General features: G+C 45.7%; 1 pseudogene; it reads left to right on the forward strand.

Moving 5' to 3' along the window:
• Positions 1 to 3,355: 3,355 nt before the first annotated feature.
• LOC129526479 (ribosome biogenesis protein BMS1 homolog) lies at positions 3,356 to 21,252 on the forward strand (annotated as a pseudogene).
• The last annotated feature ends 1,086 nt before the right edge of the window (positions 21,253 to 22,338 follow it).

Raw genomic sequence — 22,338 nt, forward strand, 5'->3', positions numbered from 1 at the left:
GAAAAGCAATTTTGGAAACAATACAATCACATGGAAGTTAAACACTACCCTCCTGAATAAATGACTAGCGGGTCCATGAAGATACTAAGACAGAAATTCAAAAATTTCATGAAACAAAGGGTAATGAAATCACAGTATACCAAAACTTGTTACGCAGAAAGCAGTACAAAGGCAGAGATTTACAGCTATAAGTGCCTACCATCCAAACAAAAGAAAAACTTCAAATAAACAATACATCTTAAAAAACTAGTAAAGTAAGAACAAATTAAACCGAAAATAAGAAAATAAATAAGATCGTAGCACAAACAAAATTGAAAGAAAAAACACACAAGATTAAATGAAAAGTTGGTTTTCTGGAAAGCTAAACAAAATTGACAAACTTTTAACCAGCCTAAGAAAAGAGACAAGATTCAAATAAATAAAATCAACAGATTAAAAAAAGGAGACATTACAACTAATACTTCAGAAATTCAAACGATCATAACTGGCTATTGTATGCCAATAATTTGGAAAGCCTAGTAGAAATTGGCAAATTCCTAGATGCATACAACCTACTTAGGTTAAACAATGAAAACATCCAAGACCAGAACAGATTGGTAACAAGTAATGAGATTGAAGCCATCAGAAAAAGTCTCCCAATAAAGAAAAGCCCAGGAACTGATGTCTTCACTGCTGATGGCTTCACACCAAACAATTTAAAGACCTAGTACGAATCCTGCTCAAACTATTTTGAAAAACAGGAGGGAATACTTCCAAACTTATTCTATGAGACCATTATTACTGTGATACGAAAATCAGATAAAAGCATCAAAGAAGAAAACTACAGGCCAGGATCTCTAATATTGATGCAAAAATCCTCAACAAAATACCAGTGAATCAAATTCAGTAATACATTAAAAAGATAATTCATCATGATCAAGTGGGATGTATCCCTGGAATGCAAGAGTCACTCAACATACAATGTGATACATCATATCAACCAAATAAACGACAAAAACAGTATGATCATGTCAACTGAAACCGAAAAAGCATTTGATGAAATTCAACATCCCTTCATGCTATAAATCCTCAAAGAAACGGGCACAGAAGAAACATACCGCAACATAATAAAAGCTACAGAAAAGACACCCACAGCTAGAATCATATGGAATGGGGAAAAATGGAAAGCTTTTCCTCTAAGATCTGGAACATGATAAGGATGCCCCCTGTCACCACTGTTGTTTAACATAGTATCAGAAATCCTAGCTAAAGCAATCAGTGCAGCCCCTGATATGGCCCCCAACCCACCCTGCCCCCTACCACCAGCAGTGTCGCCCCCCCCAATAGCACACCCAACATACCCTAACTGCCCCGCCTCCCCACACCAGGGGCATTACAGCACCCCATAGCGCCCTCAACTCAAAACCGCCACCCCCCCCCCCCACAGGCGCACAGTGCAGCCCCAGATAGCACACTTAACCCACCTCACTGTTGCCAGCAATACAGTCTGGGATAGTGCCCCCAACCGGCTCCCCGCCAAAGGCAGTGCAGCCCCGGTTTGAGCCCCCAAACCGCCCCCCCGGTGCAGGCAGCACAGCTCCAGATAGCACACCCAACCAGCCACCCAAGACGGGCAGTGACGCCTGAGATAGGGCTCCCAACCCGTCCCAGGCCACCAGCAGTGCAGCCTGGATAGCGCACTTACCCCGATGCCTTTCTACACTCTGGCTGGCTGCAGTGTTCATCGCTGCCACCAACCACAAACATGGCTGCAAACAGGAAGGATTTTACTCACCGTCGATGCGGCCCCGAGTTGTCCCAAAGCGAGGCAGTGCCCTAAGGTCTGTGCAGAGCAGAACGCAACTCCGCCCTCGCAATGCTCTCCGGGTCTGTGCCGAGGAGAACGCAGCTCCGTCCTTGCAAAGGCACACAGCGCCAGTGCCAGCGTGGCGGAGAGGCGGACAGCGGCGGAGAGGCGGACAGCGGCGGAGAGGCGGCCAGCGTTGGCGCGGCGGAGAGGCGGACAGCGGCGGAGAGGCGGTCAGCGGCGGCGCGGCGGAGAGGCGGTCAGCTGCGGCGCGGCGGAGAGGCGGACAGCGGCGACGCGTCGGAGAGGCGGTCAGCGGTGGCGCGGCGGAGAGGCGTACAGAGGCGGCGCGGCGGAGAGCCGGTCAGCGGCGGAGAGGCGGACAGCGGCGGCGCGGCGGAGAGGCGGACAGCGGCGGAGAGGCGGAGAGGCGGACAGCGGCGGAGAGGCGGACAGCGGCGGAGAAGCGGTCATAGGCGGCGCGGCGCAGAGCCGGTCAGCGGTGGCGCGGCGGAGAGGCGGACAGAGGCGGCGCGGCAGAGAGCCGGTCAGCGGCGGAGAGGCGGACAGCGGCGGCGCGGCGGAGAGGCGGTCAGCGGCGGCGCGGCGGAGAGGCGGTCAGCGGCGGCGCGGCGGAGAGGCGGACAGCGGCGGCGCGGCGGAGAGCCGGTCAGCGGCGGAGAGGCGGACAGCGGCGGCGCGGCGGAGAGGCGGACAGCGGCGGAGAGGCGGTCATAGGCGGCGTGGCGGAGAGCCGGTCAGCGGCGGCGCGGCGGAGAGGCGGACGGCGGCGGCGCGGCGGAGAGGCGGTCGGCGGCGGCGCGGCGGAGAGGCGGTCGGCGGCGGCGCGGCGGAGAGGCGGTCGGCGGCGGCGCGGCGGAGAGGCGGTCGGCGGCGGCGCGGCGGAGAGGCGGTCGGCGGCGGCGCGGCGGAGAGGCGGTCGGCGGCGGCGCGGCGGAGAGGCGGTCGGCGGCGGCGCGGCGGAGAGGCGGTCGGCGGCGGCGCGGCGGAGAGGCGGTCGGCGGCGGCGCGGCGGAGAGGCGGACAGAGGCGGCGCGGCGGAGAGCCGGTCAGCGGCGGAGAGGCGGACAGCGGCGGAGAGGCGGTCGGCGGCGGCGCGGCGGAGAGGCGGTCGGCCGCGGCGCGGCGGAGAGGCGGACAGAGGCGGCGCGGCAGAGAGCCGGTCAGCGGCGGAGAGGCGGACAGCGGCGGAGAGGCGGTCATAGGCGGCGCGGCGGAGAGGCGGTCAGCGGCGGCGCGGCGGAGAGGCGGACAGCGGCGGCGCGGCGGAGAGGCGGACAGCGGCGGCGCGGCGGAGAGGCGGTCAGCGGCGGCGCGGCGGAGAGGCGGACAGCGGCGGCGCGGCGGAGAGGCGGACAGCGGCGGCGCGGCGGAGAGCCGGTCAGCGGCGGAGAGGCGGACAGCGGCGGCGCGGCGGAGAGGCGGACAGCGGCGGAGAGGCGGTCATAGGCGGCGTGGCGGAGAGCCGGTCGGCGGCGGCGCGGCGGAGAGGCGGTCGGCGGCGGCGCGGCGGAGAGGCGGACTGCGGCGGCGCGGCGGAGAGGCGGACGGCGGCGGCGCGGCGGAGAGGCGGACAGCGGTGGTGAGGCGGACAGTGGTGGAGAGGCGCACAGTGGTGGAGAGGCGCACAGCGGCGGCGCAGGCGCGGAGAGGCGCAGGCCCAGGCTCCACTCCCCAGCTGTGAAAGGGTAAGAGCTGAGGGTGGCTGAGACTGGGAGTTGTTCAGGGCGGGGTGGGCTCTGGACCCAGCAGGCCCGGCACCCAGGTCAGGGCTCCAGGGGAGGCCAGGTGGGCGAAGGCCAAGTAGGGGCCGGGGCTGGTCAGGAAGGGCTCCTGGTGACCAGAGCACTTTGCGTGAGCCAGCGTGGGAGGAAGGTGAGCTGGATGAGCCAGGGAGGTGCCTGGAGGGGCCTTGGCAGAGGCGACCACCTCCATCAGCCCCCAGGCCACTGAACCCTGGGTAGCGAGAACCGACAGGGGAGGCTGCAGACAGAGTTGTGGCGGCTCCCCTGCTTTGGGGGCTCTTGAGTAGAAGCATCTAGGGGGTCCCTCAAGAGGCCCCCAAATGCTTCCCCATGGTGAGAAAAGAAGGCGCAGAGAGGGGCACGGCGCCGGCGCAGAGGGGCGCACAGCAAGATTTGCTGTGATTTCTTTTATTGCCCCAAGTGTACTTCATCTTGGTAGATTTCTATTGGCTTTAAAAATGTGTGTGTTTTGCTGTTGGGGAGTGGGGTGTTATACGGATGTCAAATTTTGCTGGTTGACTGTTCAGATCTTTTGTAAATCCTTGCTCCTTTTCTGCCTAGTTTCACTCTGTCACTTACACTGGAGTGTGGTGGCACGAACATGACTCACTGCAGCCTTGACTTCCTAGGGTCAAGTACTTCCCCTGGCTTAACCTCCTGAGTAGCTGGTGCTATAGGTGTGTGCCGGCACACCTGGCTAAATTTAAAATTTTTCGGAGAGATGAGGCCTTGCTATGTTGCCCAGGCTCGAACTCCTGGCCTCAAGCTATCCTTTGTCTTTGCCTCCCAGAGTTCTGGGATTACAGGCATGAGCCACTGTGCCCGGCCTCTGCCTAGTTTTAACAGTTGCTAAGAGGAGGATGTTGAAGTAGATGTCTTCTTGGTGGGTTAATCCTTTTGTCATTAAGCAGTTGTTATGGTCACTTCCTTTTCACCCCATTGGTGAAGGAGGGGTCCCTGCCCTAAAGTGTAGGAGATGGCTGAACACGACACCTGGCGTGGATGGATGAGATTGACAGCAGTGTTTTAGTCACATATACCCACAGCTCAGAGGAGGACACTGCATGCCACACAGGGTCAGATGGGCACCGCACTCTGTAGCGGAGTGAGGGCTGGGGGGCTGAGGAAGCAGGCAGGCTTGGTAGTAACAAGAGCACACAATGACCGATGGTTCCCGAGGGGGAGTGCAATTGGCTTGTTTGAATAAATTCATGGGCTGGCAGACAGGTGAAGTGAAACTTGTTAGGCTGAGGTGCAACTGTTCTGGCTGATGAAAGAACTAGCCAGGTGGGGAGCCTTTCCTGTTGGGTGGCGGGGTAGGGGGTGTCTGGTAGAAACAGGAAAACCCACGGCTAGGCCTTTGGGGCCCTGTGAGGCTCAAAGATGTCAAGGCAGCATAGGAAATTTTAGATCTTAAAATTCAGTGAAGACCCTCTCCAGCTCTGGGAAATTATTTTGCTTGAAGTCTACTTCATGAGATATTAATATATTCACTCCTGCTTCCTTAAAAAATTAATGATTTCACAGGATATCTTTCTCCATTCTTTTACTTTCAACCTACTTAGGTCCTTAAGTGAGTTTGAAGTTTCTTATGAACAGTATTTAGTTGGACCATGTGTTTATTATAGGTTCTCCATCAATCTGTCTTTTGGTTTATTTAGACCATTTACATTTAAGGTGCTTATTGTTACATAATTGCTTATGTCTGATGTTTTTATTATTTGCTTTTTTGTTTCCTTTTTCTTTTCCTCCATCTTGATCTATTTCTGTATAATGTTGTTGCGTGTATCTCTTTGTATAGTCTTAAAGTGTTTGCTCTGGATGTTACAATATGTGTATTGTAATATAGTAGTCTACTGGTACCAGTATTTACCACTTCAAAGTGTGGAAACCTGCCTTGCATTTATGTCACTTTACCTTTTCCACTTGTATAAATCACTGGCTTGAGTAGTACGTGGTGGTATAGTTTTTGTTTCAGTCGTCAAATGTGATTTTAAGAACTGTGGATTGTCTCGTGTATGTATCCACATTTCTGGTCTTTCCTTTGTCCCTCCTCCCATAGTCCCATATTTATCCCTTCTGCATAAGAACTTTCTGTAGCCATTTTTTATTTTGATTTCGTGTTTTAATTTTTTGTATTGTGGAAATGACAGAACATATTTCTGTAGCCACTTTTTAGCATTTCTAAATTGATCAGTGACAAATTCCTATATTCTCTTCCTCTGAGAATGTCTTTATTTCTTTCTTCATTTCTGAAGGGTAGTTTCATGGGATATAGAATTTGCAGCCAATAGTTTTTTTTGTTTGGTTGGTTTTTTTGTTTGGTTGGTTTTTTTAAGCACTTGAAAATGTTGTGCCACTTCCTTCTGGCCTCCATGGCATTTGAGTTGGCGTGTCCCTACAGGCATTCTGCCATTTTTGCTCTTTGTTTTTCGTTTTGAAAGTTTAATCAGTGTTGCTTTCTTTTGGTATACTTTGAGGTTTGCTCAGCTTCTTGAATCTGTAAGTTTATATCTTTCACCAAATGTGGGAAGCCTCAGGAATTAGTTATTTGCATGCTTTCACAGCTCTGGTCTCCTGTGGGACTCAGACAACATAAATGCGGGGTCTTTTGTTATCATCCCACAGGTCCGTGCAGCTCTGTTCATTTGTTTTCAGGTTATTTTCTCTCTATTGTTTAGACTGGGTGAATTCTGTTGATCAGGTTTCAGCTTCTCTGATTCTCTCCTCTGTCGTCTCCACTTTTACTCAATAGAGCCCATCCAGTTAGATTTTTTTTTAAAATTTCTGTTACTGTGTTTTATATTTCTGTAATTTCCATTTGATTCTTCTTCAGTTTCTTTGCTGATGTTTTCAGTTCTTTGATTGTTGCCATAGGATTTGTAGTTGCTTGTTGAAGCATTTTTATACTGACCGTTATAAGTGATGAGTCAGGTGGTTCCAACATCTGCCTATGTAATTTTTTTACTTTTGCAGGCAGTCCTCCTGTTTAGGTTTAGTCTGTAGGTCTTGGTCTACTTTGTGGGCTGTGATTCCAATGGAAATTTAATTTCAGAGCCTTCATGGTGTTATTTTGGTCTGTTTGGCTAATATGTATCGCTGGGATTCTCCCACCAGTCCCTGCTGTTGCCCACCTGAGGGAACAGGGGAGCTTCCCCAGGCTGGGCCACCTGCTGCAGCTAGGTGGGTGGGGAATGGTGGTTGTCTTGGTGTGTGGAGCTGGTTTTCTTGTTGTGGGGAAGATCTCCTTTGATCTGCGGGGACTGAGTCTGCCTGGGTTGCCTTCTATTGCTACATTGGGAGTTGGGAAACTCTGGGCCTGGGTCACCGTCCTATTGGATGAGGTCCAGGGAGACACCTGGCCACTATGCATTCCCTAGTCCTAGAGTCCCTCGGCAGCCTTTTTCTGTCCACGTTTCGGAATTCTCCATTGATCATCTCCTGTCTATTATTTCTAGAGTTTGGGTTACATTTCTTAGGAGGGTATAATGTGTTATCTTCTGTAGACCAGAAATCCTTAGTGGTGGTTTCGGGTTGTAACTGTGCTAAAGGGAGAATTGGCGTATTTGTGATGTCGGGTCTTCCTTTTCAAATGAGGACATACCATTATTTAGTATATAATACTTACAACATCTACTTCCTTGGGTTGAAGAATGTGGTTAAGGCAAGGAAAGTACTTAACACAGTGCCTGGTGTGGAGAGCACTTAACGAGTGTTGGTAGTGATGCTATTCCTTTTGTCCTTTGGTAGCATATTAAAGCTTTTCTTCTTTTTTAAATAAATAAAGTTCTGGTGCACTTCTTGTTAGGTTTATTCCTATTTTATCCTTTTTTGCTTTTATTACAAATAGGAGCTTCCTATCTTTTATAACATCTACCTGGTTCTTTGGCCCTTATGTGAAAATGTTTTAATAGCCTTCTAAACATTGCTCTCCCAAATGAGTTTTAACTTGCCTCTTTCTTTTGTTTTCCTTTTTTTGAGACAGGGTCTCACTTTGTCACCCAGGCTGGAGTTCAGTGACGCAATTATGGCTCACTGCAACCTCTGCCTCCCAGGCCCCCAAAGTGCTGGGTTTACAGGTGTGAGCCACTGCACCCAGCCTTACTTGTCTATTTCTTTTAAGAGTGGGAACTATAATTGAACCCAGAGCTCCAAAAACAAATGAAGGAATGAATGAGTGAATAAGCTCTTCCCATGGGTTTGGTGTGGTTTGGGGCTCTACTCTTAATCTAAATGCTATGTTTTATATGATCTAAAATTTCCCCTAGGTGTGTTACACGATTGTGTTGTGTTGAACTTACATTGAGACTCCTTTTCACATGTGCTGGTTATCAGCGTGGGACTTTTCCATTCACTCTTTGAATTATTCATTTGGGGGACACGGATAGACCTCTGTGTCTTTCATAAAGAGTGTCCATTGGCCGGTTGCAGTGTCTCATGCCTGTAATCCCAGGACTTTGGGAGGCTGAGGAGGGCAGATCACGAGGTCAGGAGTTCGAGACCAGCCTGGCCAATATGGTGAAATCCCATCTCTACTAAAAATACAAAAATTAGCCAGGCCTGGTGGCGGGTGCCTATAATCCCAGCTACTCGGGAGACTGAGGCGGTAGAATTGCTTGAACCTGGGAGGCAGAGGTTGCAGTGAGCTGAGATCGTGCCACTGCACTCCAGCTTGAGTGACAGAGTGAGACTCCGTCTCCAAAAAAAAAAAAAAAAAAAAAAAGACGAAAGAGTGTCCATTATCTATACTGGAAAAATTGAGATTGGGATTTTTGACATGAAGTGCGGAAATGTGGATTGGGTCAATTTAGTTTACCTAATCAGATGATGAAATACTAACTGTTTTATGAAGCATTCCCTAGTGCAAAGTTTTGCCTGTGTGTCTAGTGACGGGAACAGTAAGAATGAGGCTTGGAACGCGGAGCGCATTGTGGGCCTGTCATGGGTGGGGCCAGCAGCACATGCATGCCTGGCTCACAGAGCAGCCTTTGGGTGTTCTTTTCCCAGAGGAGCTCTACGGTGACTTTGAAGACTTGGAAACGGGACGTGCACAAGGGAAAATCGGGCCCCGACACTCAGGTATGACTTTGTCGTAGCTGGCTGTTCTTGGTCATTGTGTTCTGAGAGAGGCCCACATTGAGAAATGCAAACCTTACTTGTGATGTGTGAAGATTGCAGACTGGATGGATAGATTCCTTCCTAAAGGGTGGGGATGTGGGGACCAAAGAGAAGCTTTCTTGTTTACTTAAGTTTTGGACGACAGTTACTACCGTTTCTTGCCATAGTCATTTGCCAAGACCACTGTGATTTTTCAATCACAGAAGTCTTAGCTTCTCAGACTTACATTCAACCATTGCCATCATTCTCCTCTTTTTAAATTTAAGTGTCATTTAAAAGAATGAAGTCCCTGTTCTCCCTAATATTTCTTTAGAACAGGGTCTGGGAGCATCTGGGTGAGGGACATGTCTGTTATTTTTATTCTAGCTTGTGTTCCCAGCCAGCTTAAGGAATAGCAGCTAATTGTAATGCAGATGTAACAATTTCCTGTAGCAGTACCATGTTATTCAGAGACAAAGGTTATGTTGTGTTTTGTTTTGTTTTATTGATAATGATAACAGATTTTTGCTAAGATTTTTGTTTAAATAAAACTTTAAAAAATGTAATGTTTAAAGAAAAGACCGTCATAAACATACACAAAATTTTTTCTTCTGGAAATTTAAGAATGAAGATATAGAGAAACAAGGAAGAAATTGACCCCGACGAAGAAGAAAGTGCCAAGAAAAAGCATTTGGATAAGAAGAGAAAATTGAAGGAGATGTTTGATGCGGAATATGATGAAGGAGAAAGCACATATTTTGATGATCTTAAAGGAGAAATGCAGAAAGAAGCACAGGTGAGAAACCTCAGTTCCTCTCAGCCCCTTGTCAAGACTATCACATAGTGCAGGAATCCCTGACTTTCTTTCGGTCCCTGCTTCCTATCCTGCTTCTGTGCCTTTCATTTGGACTCCTGGGTAGATGCATGTGAGTGTGTTTATTCATGCAGTGAGCTCATTGTTTCTACAGTCAGAAGATCACCAGAAAAAGATCCATACCTATTTTGTAACAAGAATTAGGAAACCGAAATGACTGAGACATGGTCTCTACTTTTGAGACTTTTACAATGTAGTGATCTGAGACAGTGTGTTCATTTCAGCGCAAGCCAATGCTGCCTATTCCGATTGCTGCACCCTGATTTGAATGGCAGGTGATCAGTGGCCCGTGTGGCTTATGGACACACCAGAGCTCCCAGGGGAAGTGCTCTGAAAACTCATCCTGGTCAGAGTTCAGAAGGACATGTGGAGTATAAGGTCAGATGCGGAGATAAAGGGACATGGTGTGGCCCGCCTGCCTGGGGGTGCTGAGCAGGTTGCTGGAGGCGGTGATGTCACTCTGAAGGAGACAGACACAGAAACGTGTGTACAGTTGATGGTGAGCATCCGAGTTGCGTCTTGTTAGTGAGGCCAGGAGTGCCTGTGTAAGCTGGAACAGATTAGGTATATGATTTGTGAAACAGAGTTTCATCCTAGATCTTCATCTAGTCAAAGGACTGTTTCCTGATTAGGCATTAGCTCAGTGGTTGCTAGTCTGTGTTGACCTTTGAAAGGCATGACTAGGCTAACTGAAGTTTTTGCTTCACACCATTTACAATTTAAAATTACCTAGAGCCTTGTGGGCCATTGGAAAAGACTGAATGTTTCACTCTGAAATGGGAGTCCTTGGAGGGTTTTGAGCAGAGGAGAGACATTCAGGTAATCAGATCACTCTGCCAAGACATCAGTCTGGTAGAGATCAGTCCGGTGGCACAAACCAGAGGGCTGGCAGTGGAGATGAGACAAAGAGTCAAACCCGGATAGAGTTTATTTGGAAGCTGGGTCAGTAGGATTTCCTGGTGGACTGAATGTGGGGTGTGTGAGAGGAAATGAGGATGGCGACTGGAAGTTCCTGGAAGGATGGGTTATTGCAGGTTAAATAGGAAACTGTCTGCAGATGCAGTTTTGGGAAGATGATGTTTGGTTCGGCTGGGTATCATGCAGACAAATGGAGTGTCAAGTCTGGAGAGCCAGGTCTGGCCAGGGACTTAGATGTACAGCCCTCAGCACGTAGATGCCACTTAACTCTGTGAGGTGGCCGGGGAGTGAGTGCAGAGTGACTGGGAGGAGCAAGACTGGCATGGGCGAGATGGGGCGATTGCGGCCGTGAGGCCTGAGCAGTGCCTAGGAGGGAGAGGGAGAAGCAGTGTGAGCATGCAGGCACGCAGGAGTCCAGTTGTACACAGAGGCGAAGCACTGTTCAGATCCCGCTGCAGTGTTAACTACAGTAAAGGCAGAGTTGACCACTGGAGGAGTCCTTCAGCCTGGAGGCCTTCAGCGATCTTGGCAAGCACCAATTTTCATGGATGTAGGAGAATGGGAGCAGAGGAACTGGAGGCTGCAACTGTGGAAAACTTTTGTGGGGTTTTGCTGCAGAGAGAAGCAGAGAAATGAAGCAGTTTTTGGTGGAAGAAGTGGAATCAAAAGGTTTTGAGATAAGAGAGAGAACAGAGGGAAGAGCTGTTGGAATAAAGTCCAGGAAGAGTGGATGGTGTCTAGTGAGCAAGTGATGTGTGGCCCTGAGTAGAGGCATGGACAAATCATCTGTGCCTGAGCTGCCCGTAGAACTTTCTGTGATCATGGAGATGCACATCTGTGCTTCCCAATATTGTAACACTGGCTGCAAGTTGATATGGACCACTTCCAGTGTGACTAGTGTGATTGAGGAACTGCATTTTAAATATTATGTAATTGTAATTAATTTTCATTGAAATAGCCACACATAGCTCCTCTATGGGCCAGGTCAGAGCTCTGATAAGGCTGGATATGGGAGGAAACCCTGGTAGAGGGTTGACCGTAGAGGTTCTTTTGGTTTTGGAGTGAATCAGGAAACAGCCATCAGCTGAGTGAAGGTGAGGGTGGTGGTGGGTGTTTGAAGACAAGAGAAAAGTGTGAAAGAATTATTTGGAAAGGAAGGAAAGAAAGTGTGGACTGGGGATGTTTCCAATGTTCGAGCACGCAGGGCTCCACAGTTATCTACATTTGCTGTCCCTTGGAGCAGGAGAGAAGAAAATGGTTGGGACATATTCTGAACAGACTGTAGAGGTAAAATGTGTAGGGTTTTTTTTGTTTTTTTGTTTTTTGAGATGGAATCTCGCTCTATTGCCCAGGCTGGAGTGCAGTGGCAGGATCTTGACTCACTGCAACCTCCATCTCCCAGGTTCAAGCGATTCTCTCACCTCTGCCTCCTGAGTAGTTGGGACTACAGGCGCGCACCACCACGCCCAGCTGATTTTGGTATTTTTAGTAGAGACGGGGTTTCACCATGTTGGCGAGGCTGGTTTCAAACTCCTGACCTCACGTGATCTGCCCGCCTCAGCCTCCCAAAGTGCTGGGATTACAGGCATGAGCCACTGTACCCGGCAAATGTGTAGTATTTTTAATAGGATAAAGCCTACATAATTCTGTCCACAGTTCCTTTACTTAGAAATTGCTTATTTGTTCATGTTAATCCTATGTTTATTACAAATAACAGCATACAGGTTCCCCCCCCCCCGTCACGTACAGCTGAATCACGTAGAATTTGAAGATCAAGATGATGAAGCCAGAGTTCAGTATGATGGTTTTTGACCTGGGATGTACGTCCGCATTGAGATTGAAAATCTTCCCTGTGAATTTGTGCAGAACTTTGACCCCCATTACCCCATTATCCTGGGTGGCTTGGGCAACAGCGAGGGAAATGTTGGACACGTGCAGGTGGGTCCCTTTGCTGCATATTTGGTGCCTGAGGCTCTGTGGATTTCCCCTCCATCAATCATCTTACCCTCTCATCCCCCTCAGATGCGTCTGAAGAAACATCGCTGGTATAAGAAAATCCTCAAGTCCCAAGATCCAATCATATTTTCTGTAGGGTGGAGGAGGTTTCAGACCATCCTGCTCTATTATATTGAAGACCACAATGGAAGACAAAGGCTTCTAAAGTATACCCCACAGCACATGCATTGTGGAGCAGCCTTTTGGGGTAAAATATGATTACAATAACTTGCCTATTGCCGAGATTAAACTTTACAGGCTGCGTTATTTTAGCTTTGTGCTTTTCCTTTCATAAAATTCCACTCCTAAGATGTTTCTGTTTTCTGGGAGCGGGGAGGTGGTTTGGAGTATATATGTAAATCTATATCCAAATCTAAATGTCCATATCCAGTATGTTAAACTAGAATCTAAAATTTCTGGTTTGCTATATTTCTCTTTTTCCTTTTCCTTTAAGACCCTATCACTCCACAGGGAACTGGTTTCTTGGCAATACAGTCTGTCAGTGGCATAATGGTAACTATCTTGGACGATTTCTTTTACAGATTGGTTTGAGAAATATATCCTGAATGTGGGTTATTATGTACATGAGACTTTAAGTTGAAAATTACTCATTTTTATTATTATAAAGTAAATTTCCCTTTGCTTTTAATCTTCGTACATCCTTTTCAGTAGGGTGTGGGATTAGAGGAGGGGAGGTGGAAGAATTATAATGGTACATTTCCTATTTTTGTGCATCTTTTGCATTTATTTAAGCAGTGCTCACCATGTGCTAAGCACTATATGAGGTTATGAGGAGACATCAGAGACCACCCAGACACAAGACTCCCTGCAGCTCTGCTGGGGTAGCAGTCTGTTCACTCCATTTTCATTTGACCAGTCAGTCAGGCAGGGCAGGGTTTACTGGTCCCATTTAACAGAGAAGAAAGCAGAATAATGAGCAGATGGAATCTTCCCTGGAAGTCCAAATTTTAATTTCCTAAACATTGCAACTGTATTTTTCTTTTCCATTTCGTTCCAAATAAATCATTATAGTAAAATTACATTCCTCTGAAATCACTCTCAGGAAAGTACTCAAGTAGCCTTTTTTTTTTCTTTTTTTTTTTTTTGAGACAGAGTCGCACTCTGTCATCCAGGCTGGAGTGCAGTGGCACGATCTTGGCTCGCTGCAACCTCTGCCTCCTGGGTTTAAGCGGTTCTCCTGCCTCAGCCTCCCGAGTAGCTGGGATTACAGGTGTGCACCATCATGCCGAGCTAATTTTTGTATTTTTAGTAGAGACGGAATTTCGCCATGTTGGCCAGACTGGTTTCAAACTTCTGACCTCAGGTGATCCACCTGCCTTGGCCTCCCAAAGTGCTGGGATTACAGGTATGAGCCACTGTGCCTGGCCTGAAGTCACCCTTGTTAGTTTGGCTTACCAACTTTAAGGTTTTGGATTGCTTTTGTCAAACCACTGGGTTGCAAGTTCAGATGGTCTCTCTTGTTTTTCTTAGCTAATTGTAAGTAAAATTCACTTTGGTAATTTATTGTGTCACATAGAATTGAAGTTTTTCTCTTGCTAATATTATTCCTATTTTCAAATTTTGGGGCTCCTGTTAGCCTGATTTTCGGATAGCTGCCACAGGAGTTGTCCTTGATCTGGATAAATCCATAAAAATTGTGAAGAAATTAAAGCTAACTGTTTTTCCATATGAAATTTTCAAGAACACTTCATTTATTAAGGTCTGTATATCTATATATTCTCATATTTATAAATGTCCATATTGTTTGAGAAAAGGAATGAAATACCTCTAAAATGTGGGCCTCATATTTTTAGAAAAGTGTTTGGAATCTTTTATAAACTTCATATTTTGTTTGCTCCTTTATATTCTGTATTACTTAAATATGCTCAAAAAAGCAGTGGTAAACAGCTATTTAGGAATTGAGGCTGTTCCTCCTGACTTCCATGTGAGACTGCCACAGAACTCATATTGAAAACATGTCATTTTATCCACTAGGTTTTTGTTTCCTACTTTTTAAATTGGTGTTAAGAAAGGGAAAAAAATCACAAGTTTGTCTAACTCAGTAGAAAAATCGACAAAGCATTTGCAGATAACTTGGCAAGGGTACAGAGAAATGGATGTACTGTTTTACAGTATTTGGGGAGGGTGGTTTGAGCAGCATTTATTGACAATTTCATTAGTAGGGATGTTTCTATTGAAAACACAGAATTAGGAAGTCATAAAATGTTCTTACAATATAAGGTAATAATACCACCGGCGTTTATCTTATGTTTTCATGTTCTAAGTGCATGCATCCGAGTAAAAGGATCTGGGCTGCAGTCCAGTCTGAGAGGTGCCAGCAAAGGCTTCCTAGGCCAATTCAGTCCAGTAAATCCCTCTTTGATCTTTTCTTCCACACAGACAGCGGTGATGAGCATGCCCATGAACTCACATGATTATTTTGGGGAAAATGAAAGAGTTGTATTCTTTTTGAGGTAGTAATTCCACTTTCAGAGGCAAATACATTTTGATTATTTTATCACCCTTCAGTGAGTTGTTTCTGTTCTTTAATCAAGGATGTATGTTTGAAGTAAGAAGTAAAGCATAAAGTATATGATTTTGTGTGTGTGTGTGTTTTTATCTTGCTATACCTGTAGGGAATGTTTAATTCTGCCTTGGAAGTGGCCAAATTTGAAGATGCTGTGATTCGAACTGTCAGTGGGATAAGGGGGCAGATCAAGAGAGCACTCTGAGCTCCAGAAGGAGCTTTCCAGGCTAGCTTTGAGGATAAGCTGCGGATGAGCGGTGAGTGTCTTCAGTAGTGTTCTGGGCAGGGTGTTACCATTCATGCTTGACTTCTAGCCAGTGTGACGAGAGGCTGGAGTCAGGTCTCCAGAGAGTTGAGCAGCTCCAGCCTTAGATCTCCCAGTCTTATGCGGTGTGCCCATTCGCCTGGTGTCTGCAGTCCCCTGGCCACACCCAGTAACAGTTCTGTGATCTATGAGAATAGTTTCCTTAGCGAGCTTTCCCTTCAAATACTTTGCAGCCAGGTAGAGAAGTTTGGAGTGAAGGTTTTGTTCTTTGTTTCTTCGCAATATGGATATGAATCTTCTTTTGAAAATGTTAAAGTAAATTACCTCTTTTCAGATATTGTCTTCATGCGAATTTGGTATCCTGTTTCCATCCCAGCCTTCTATAACCCAGTAACATCTTTGTTGAAACCAGTGGGTGAGAAAGACACCTGGTCAGGATTGTGGACCACGGGCCACCTCGGGCTCACCCATGGTGTCAGACTAAAGACAAACAAGGACTCTCTGTATAAGGTACTGGTCGTGTGTGTGTTAGTGGAGATGAAGCCTGTGCTCTACAGACAGGGAGTCACACAGACACTTTTCTATAATTTCTTACGTACTTTGAATGTTCAGGTATAAAGTCTAATGTTAAATTTGATTGAACAATTGTATATTTGTGGGATATTTTGGAATGGAACACCAAAAAATGGTAATAGTGGTTCTTTCTGGATTGAAGACAAACTTTTCTTTTTTAAAATAAATTTTATTTTATGTATTTGAGGTTGACAACATGATCTTAAAGGATACATATAGATAGTAAACTGGTTACTATAGTGAAGCAAATTAACATAGCTACCATCTCACATAGTTAGATTTTTGTTTGTGTGACAGGAACAGCTAAAATCTACTTATTTAACAAAAATCCCAAAGACAATATATTTTTATTAACTATAGCCCTCATGATGTACACTAGATCTCTAACTTGTTCATCCTACATGTCTGCTACTTTGTATTATTTTAATGTACATCTCCCCATTTCCTATTGGTCATTTCCTATTTGGCCCATTTTTCAACTGGGTTGTTTTTCTGCTATTAAGTTGTAAGAGTTCTTTACTGATTTTTGGATATTAACACTTTATCAGATATGTGGTTTGCAAATATTTCTTCCAGTCTGTAGGTTCCCCTTTCATTTTGTTGGTTGTTCCTTTGCTGTGCAGAAGCTTTTTAGTTTGATGCAGTCCTCCTTGTTTATGTTTACATTTGTAGCCTGGCTTGTGGTGCGATATCCAAAAAATTATTGCTAAGGCCAATGTCAAGAGGCTTTCCCCCTATGTTTTCTTCTAGGAGTTTTATGGTTTCAGGTCTTATTTGGGTCTTTGGTCTTGTATCTGTTTTGAGTTGATTTTTGTGTATGGTGTATGATCAGGGTCCAATTTTATTCTTTTGCATGTGAAAATCGTATTATTGAAGAAACTATCTTTTTTACCATTGTGTTGTCTTGTTTGCCCTTGTCAAAAATTAGTTGACAGTATATGTTTGGATTTATTTCAAAGGTCTCTGTTCTGTTCCATTGGTCTATTTTTTTGTTTTTATGCCAGCACCATACTGTTTTGATTACTATAGCTTTGTAATACAATTTTAAATCAAGAGGTGTGATGCCTCCAACTTTTTCTTTCACAGTTATCTGTTGGCTGTTTGGGGTTTTTTGTGGTTCCATATGAGTTTCAGGATTGTTTTTTCTTTTCTTTTTTTTTTTTTTTTTGAGGCGAAGTCTCACTCTGTCACCCAAGCTGGAGTGCAGTGGCATAATCTCAGCTCACTAAAACCTCTGCCTCCTGGATTCAAGCAATTCTTCTGCCTCAGCCTCCCAGGTAGCTGGGACTACAGGCACATGCCACTATGCCCGGCCAATTTTTGTAGTTTTAGTAGAGACAGGGTTTCACTATGTTGGCTGGGCTGGTCTCCAACTCCTGACCTCGTGATCCGCCCGCTGCGGTCTCCCAAAGTGCTGGAATTACAGGCGTGAGCCACTGTGCCTGGCCAGGATTGTTTTATTCTGTTCTGTGAAGAATGTCATCAGAACTTTGATGAGGATTGTGTTAAATCTGTATATTTGCTTTGGGTAGTGTGAACATTTTAACAATATTAATTCTTCTGATCCATAAACATAGGATGTGTTTTCATTTGTTCATGTCTAAATTTCTTTCATCAATGTTTTATGGTTTTCAAGTGTACACATCTCTCACCTTCTTGGTTAAATGTATTCCTAAGTTTTTGTTTTTCTTTGATGCTATCGTAAATGAGATTATTTTCTTGATTGCTTCATCAGCTAGGTTATTTGTACATAGAAATGCAACTGATTTTTATATGTTGAGTTTATACCTTGCAGCTTAACTGAATTGATTTAGTAGTTCTCACAGTTTTTTGTGGAATCTTTGGAGTTTTTTACGTAAAGGATCTTGTCATCTGCAAATGGAGATAATTTTACTTCTTTAATTTAGTTGCCTTTTTTTTCTCATCTGATTGCTCTTGCAAGTACTCTACTGAATAAAAGTGATGAGGCTGGCCATCCCTATCTTGTACTCAATCTTAGTGGAAAAGCTTTAGTTGTTCCCACTAACTATGATTAGACTGTGGGTTTTTCATAAATGGTCTTTATTATGTTGAGGAACTTTCTTTCTATACATAAACTATTAAGAGGTTTTATCAAGAAAGATTGCTAAACTTTGTTAAATGCTTTTACTGCATCAATTGAGGTGACCATGTCGTTTTATCTTTCATTTTGTTAATGTGATATATCACATTGATTGATTTACATATTTTAAGCCAGCCTTGCATGCCAGGGATAAATCCCACTTAAGCACGATGTATAATGTTTTTGATGTGTTGTTGAATTCTATTTGCTAAAATTTTTTTAGGATGTTTGCATCAGTATTTAATTTATTGGAGAAGTTGACCTGTAGTTTTTGTTTGTTTGGGGTGTGTGTGTGTGTGTGTGTGTGTGTGTGTGTGTGTGTGTGTTTTGGTTTGGCTTAGGTATTAAGGTGATACTGGCCTGGTAAAATGTGTTTGGAATTACTTCCTCTCACTCTGTTTTTGCGAAGAGTTTAAGAAGTAAACTCCCGGGGGATGGGAGTGACTCTGGACGTGGGAGTGACATGATAGTGACTCTGGACCCTGCAGTGGTGGGACACAGCAGCATCTCAGTCTCTGTAAGGCCAGGTGCAGCATCAGCAAGGACCCCAGAATGGTGGAGCACTACTGTGGCTTGGGCCCTCGGGGGCAGGGACCAGTGCAGCAACTACTTCTCTCCCTGGGGAGGCAGGTGCCTGGGCAACTCACATTCTCCAGGGCTAGTCCAGTTCCAAGGAAGCAGGGTTCTACAGTTGTTTGTCCTGAAGGGCAAGGTACCCCAGTTCAGCTAATGCCGTTTTCCTGGGATATAGGGGTGCCATGTTGGCTCATCCCTGGCAGGTGTGGCTGCTCAGTTCAGCCAAGTCACTGATTCCCTGTGAAGCAGGGCAGTGCTTCAGCTCTCGTGCAGTGGGGGGTGTGACTGCTCAGACTGGCCAAGGCACTGACTCCCTGGAAAGCAGGGCACCAAGTCAGCTCAGGCTCCAAGGGGCAGGGCGCAACGGCAGCTGGGAGGGGAGGGGCACAGCAGCGTGGCCCCGCAGGTGGGGTGTATGCTGTGATGTGGACATCATTTGTTCCCACCAGCCATTTGAAATTTCATCCATTTGAAATTTGATTCCAAATGTGGTGGTGTGGGAGGTGGGGCCTAGTGGGAGTTATTTGGGTCACAGGGCAGATCCTTTATGAATAGATTAATGCCTTTTCATGGGACTGGATTAGTTACCAGGAGTGGATAGTTATCAGAGTGAGTTCAGCTTCCTAGACTCTCGTGTTTCCTCTTTTGCCCTGTGAGCCCCTTGCATACACCTGTTTCACCTTCCACTTTCCCCATGAGATGAAGCAGCACAAGACCCTCACCAGTTGTGCTGCCCGATCTCGGACTTTTCAGACACAAGCAGGGTGAGCCAAATAAACCTTTTTTATAAAATAAGTTAGCCCGAGTCTCAAGTATTCTGTTACAGCCACACTAAATGGCCTAAGACAGTGTAACAGCGGCTCGGGGGTGGTGGGCCACTAGGTGGGTGTGATATAGAGCAACAAAGCCTGAGGATGGAAGAAGGGTGCGGTGGGTGCTCACCCTGGGTGGGACATGCTCCCGAAGTGGTCCAGGTCCTGGAGGGCACGTTGCAGCAGCAGCTGGTCCATGGGGTTGGGGCACAATGTCAGTTCCTTCTCTGAGGGGAGTGCTGGGGCTACTGGGCCCCTCTTGCTTCCTTATCCCTGCAGGGAGACATCCGCTCTGCTTCAGGCTGATCCCTCTGGGGGAATGGGTGGTGGGGGCCAGATGTTTCCTTCCCTGCTTTATGTGGCTGTTCTGTTTTCCGGGCTCTACTGGATTTCTGCTACTCCTTGATGCACTCTGGGGCTCTCCTTTAGTGACTTTCATCAAAATATAGCTGTTTGCTGCTTTGGCTGTCTTTGTCAGGGGATGAGTGCAAGGGGCTATTGATCAGCCCCTTGCTGGCATCACTCCCTCTTAAACTTTTCACTGGATACTCTTTTGAACTATTTTTTCCCCCACCATATACATGTATTTTTTAAACATTTATGTGCTAATTTCTACTGAAGCAATGTGGATTTTTCTGAAAGTTTTAATGTTTTAATAAGCTTTTTATTGAAATGTTAATGTACATACAGAAGAGTGCCCGAATCATAAGTGTGCATCTAGATGAACTGTAGCACACCAGGCTGCCACGCCCTGGACCAAGCGGTAGCCTTGACCTGTGGCCTCTCCCAGGCACTGCTGCCCCAACCCACAAAATAGCTACTTTCCCAGTTCCTGATGTAGATTTGTTCTGCCTGGTTTTGACTTCTATGAAATACAGCACATTCTATTTAGCCTGGCTTCTTTGGTTCAATATTACAGAACACATCCATGTTCTTGTCTATGGCAGACATTGATTTATCGTCATTGTTGAGTTCCATTATATGACTGTGTCACCATTTTTCCATTGATGAGTAAAATGATTTCCTATTTTTGGCTGTTATCCCACGGCCCTGAACACTAGGTCTGGATATGGGACTTGCAGGTATGCAGGGGCACACACACTTCTGCTGGAGGATCCCTGGGTGGGGTGGAGACTCCAGGGCACCTGTGCTCTGCTTCAGTGTGGAGGCTTCTGTGTTGTGTTCTGGGAGCACAGTGGCTTGGCCTCCACCACCAGCAGCAGCTTAAAGAGTTCCTGCTGTTCCACGTGCTTGCCAACAATTGGCCTCTTCAGTTTTTTTTTTTTTTAGGTTTTCAGTGCCTGCCTGGACTTGTGTTTTCATTTAGATTTTGGTTTCTTAGAACTTTCGTTATTCTCTTCACAGCTTAACAGTGCATTTGAAAAGATTTGTTTTCATGTGGAGTATTCAGTTTTGTAATAAGAGGGTTGTTCAAGGCATCAGTCTGCCACTCTGCTAGAAACAGAATTCTCCCAGGCATTTTTTTTTATATAAAGTAGTTAATGAAATTTTGAACCATCTTACATGAATTTTTATTAAAATACACTTCAGGATGTGGTGCCCATTATCCATTCTACTCTTTTGTAACAAGTAGATTTCTCTGAATTCTTGAATTTGAAAACAATTGGGCTTCCTAAACAGAGAATATGGAATATTATTGGGGACGATGTCTTTAATAATACATTTCAAGATAGGAGAAACTTTTTCTATATAGTTGACTTTAATAAAAGCCTAGGGCAAAACTTTCAATATATTAACAGTATTTATGAGGCAGTTAAGAATTTGGGTCATCTCCGTCTCCACTAAAAATACAAAAAAATTAGCCAAGTGTGGCAGCGGGCGCCTGTAGTCCCTGCTACTTGGGAGGCTGAGGCAGGAGAATGGTGTGAACCCGGGAGGCGGAGGTTGCAGTGAGCCGAGATCATGCCACTGCACTTTAGCCTGGACAACAGAGCAAGACTCCGTATCAAAAAAAAAAAAAAAGAATTTGGGTCATCTCAATTAAACATAGAATTTAAGATTACATTGAAAATTCAGTACAGAGTATTTTGCCTTCATCTGTTGTTTGAGTCTCCCTTCTTTCAGCCATCCTTCCATCAGAAATAGAATACCAAGTTAAACTTCTTAATTAGAATCAGGAATCAGGACTCTTTGGCTGCTGATTGAAGGAAGAACTGTCCTTAAATCCAGAGTGGGCCGGGCATGGTGGCTCATGCCTGTAATCCTAGCACTTTGGGAGGCCAAGGCAGGTGGATCACCTGAGGTCAGGAGTTCAAGAGCAGCATGACCAACATGGTGAAACCCCATCTCTACTGAAAATACAAAAATTAGCCAGGCGTGGTGGTGTGTGGCTATAGTGCCAGATACTTGGAAGGCTGAGATAGGAGAATTGCTTGAACCTGGGAGGTGGAGGTTGTGTGAGCCAAGATCGCGCCACTGCACTCTAGCCTGGGCGACAGGGCGAGACTCCATCTCAAAAAAAAAAAAAAAAAAAAATCCAGAGTGGTTGGTAGTCAAGACAAAAAGCTAGATTATTTTTGTTAGTCTGGGAACTAAAAAAAATAGTTGTAACTTTGAAGCCTTTTTATGGATCAACATGAAGATTGAGGGATCTCCAATAGAAAGGGCATCCTGGTGGCAAAGGATAATCATTACCAGACTGCAAGAGTACTTTCAATGGCAAGAAAGCAGCAACAGAATCAATGAAAACAAAGCAATGATTAGAATGCCCTTTCCCCTTCTCCTCCTGACTTGTAGACACTGATTGTCTTCCTTGGACTTAGGGAACCCTCTAAGTTCTTGAAAAATTCGATGATCAGGCTATAGTAGATGGTCCCCAGTACACAGCACAAGATTTTTTGATAAACTGGACATTTTGAGACCCAAATAACTAATTAGAAAAATTAAACATGTGAAACTACTTTATCCTATGCATAGGGGTTATACTGGAAATAAAATGTACAACATTGGAATCCCTAAGGAGAAAAGTCCTAAAAGTTTCAATATCAAGAATCCCGCACCTGCTGCTACTTATCTAGCCTTTTGCTT

Source organism: Gorilla gorilla, chromosome 14 (assembly GCF_029281585.2).
Source record: "Gorilla gorilla gorilla isolate KB3781 chromosome 14, NHGRI_mGorGor1-v2.1_pri, whole genome shotgun sequence".
Classification (NCBI taxonomy): Eukaryota; Metazoa; Chordata; class Mammalia; order Primates; family Hominidae; genus Gorilla; species Gorilla gorilla.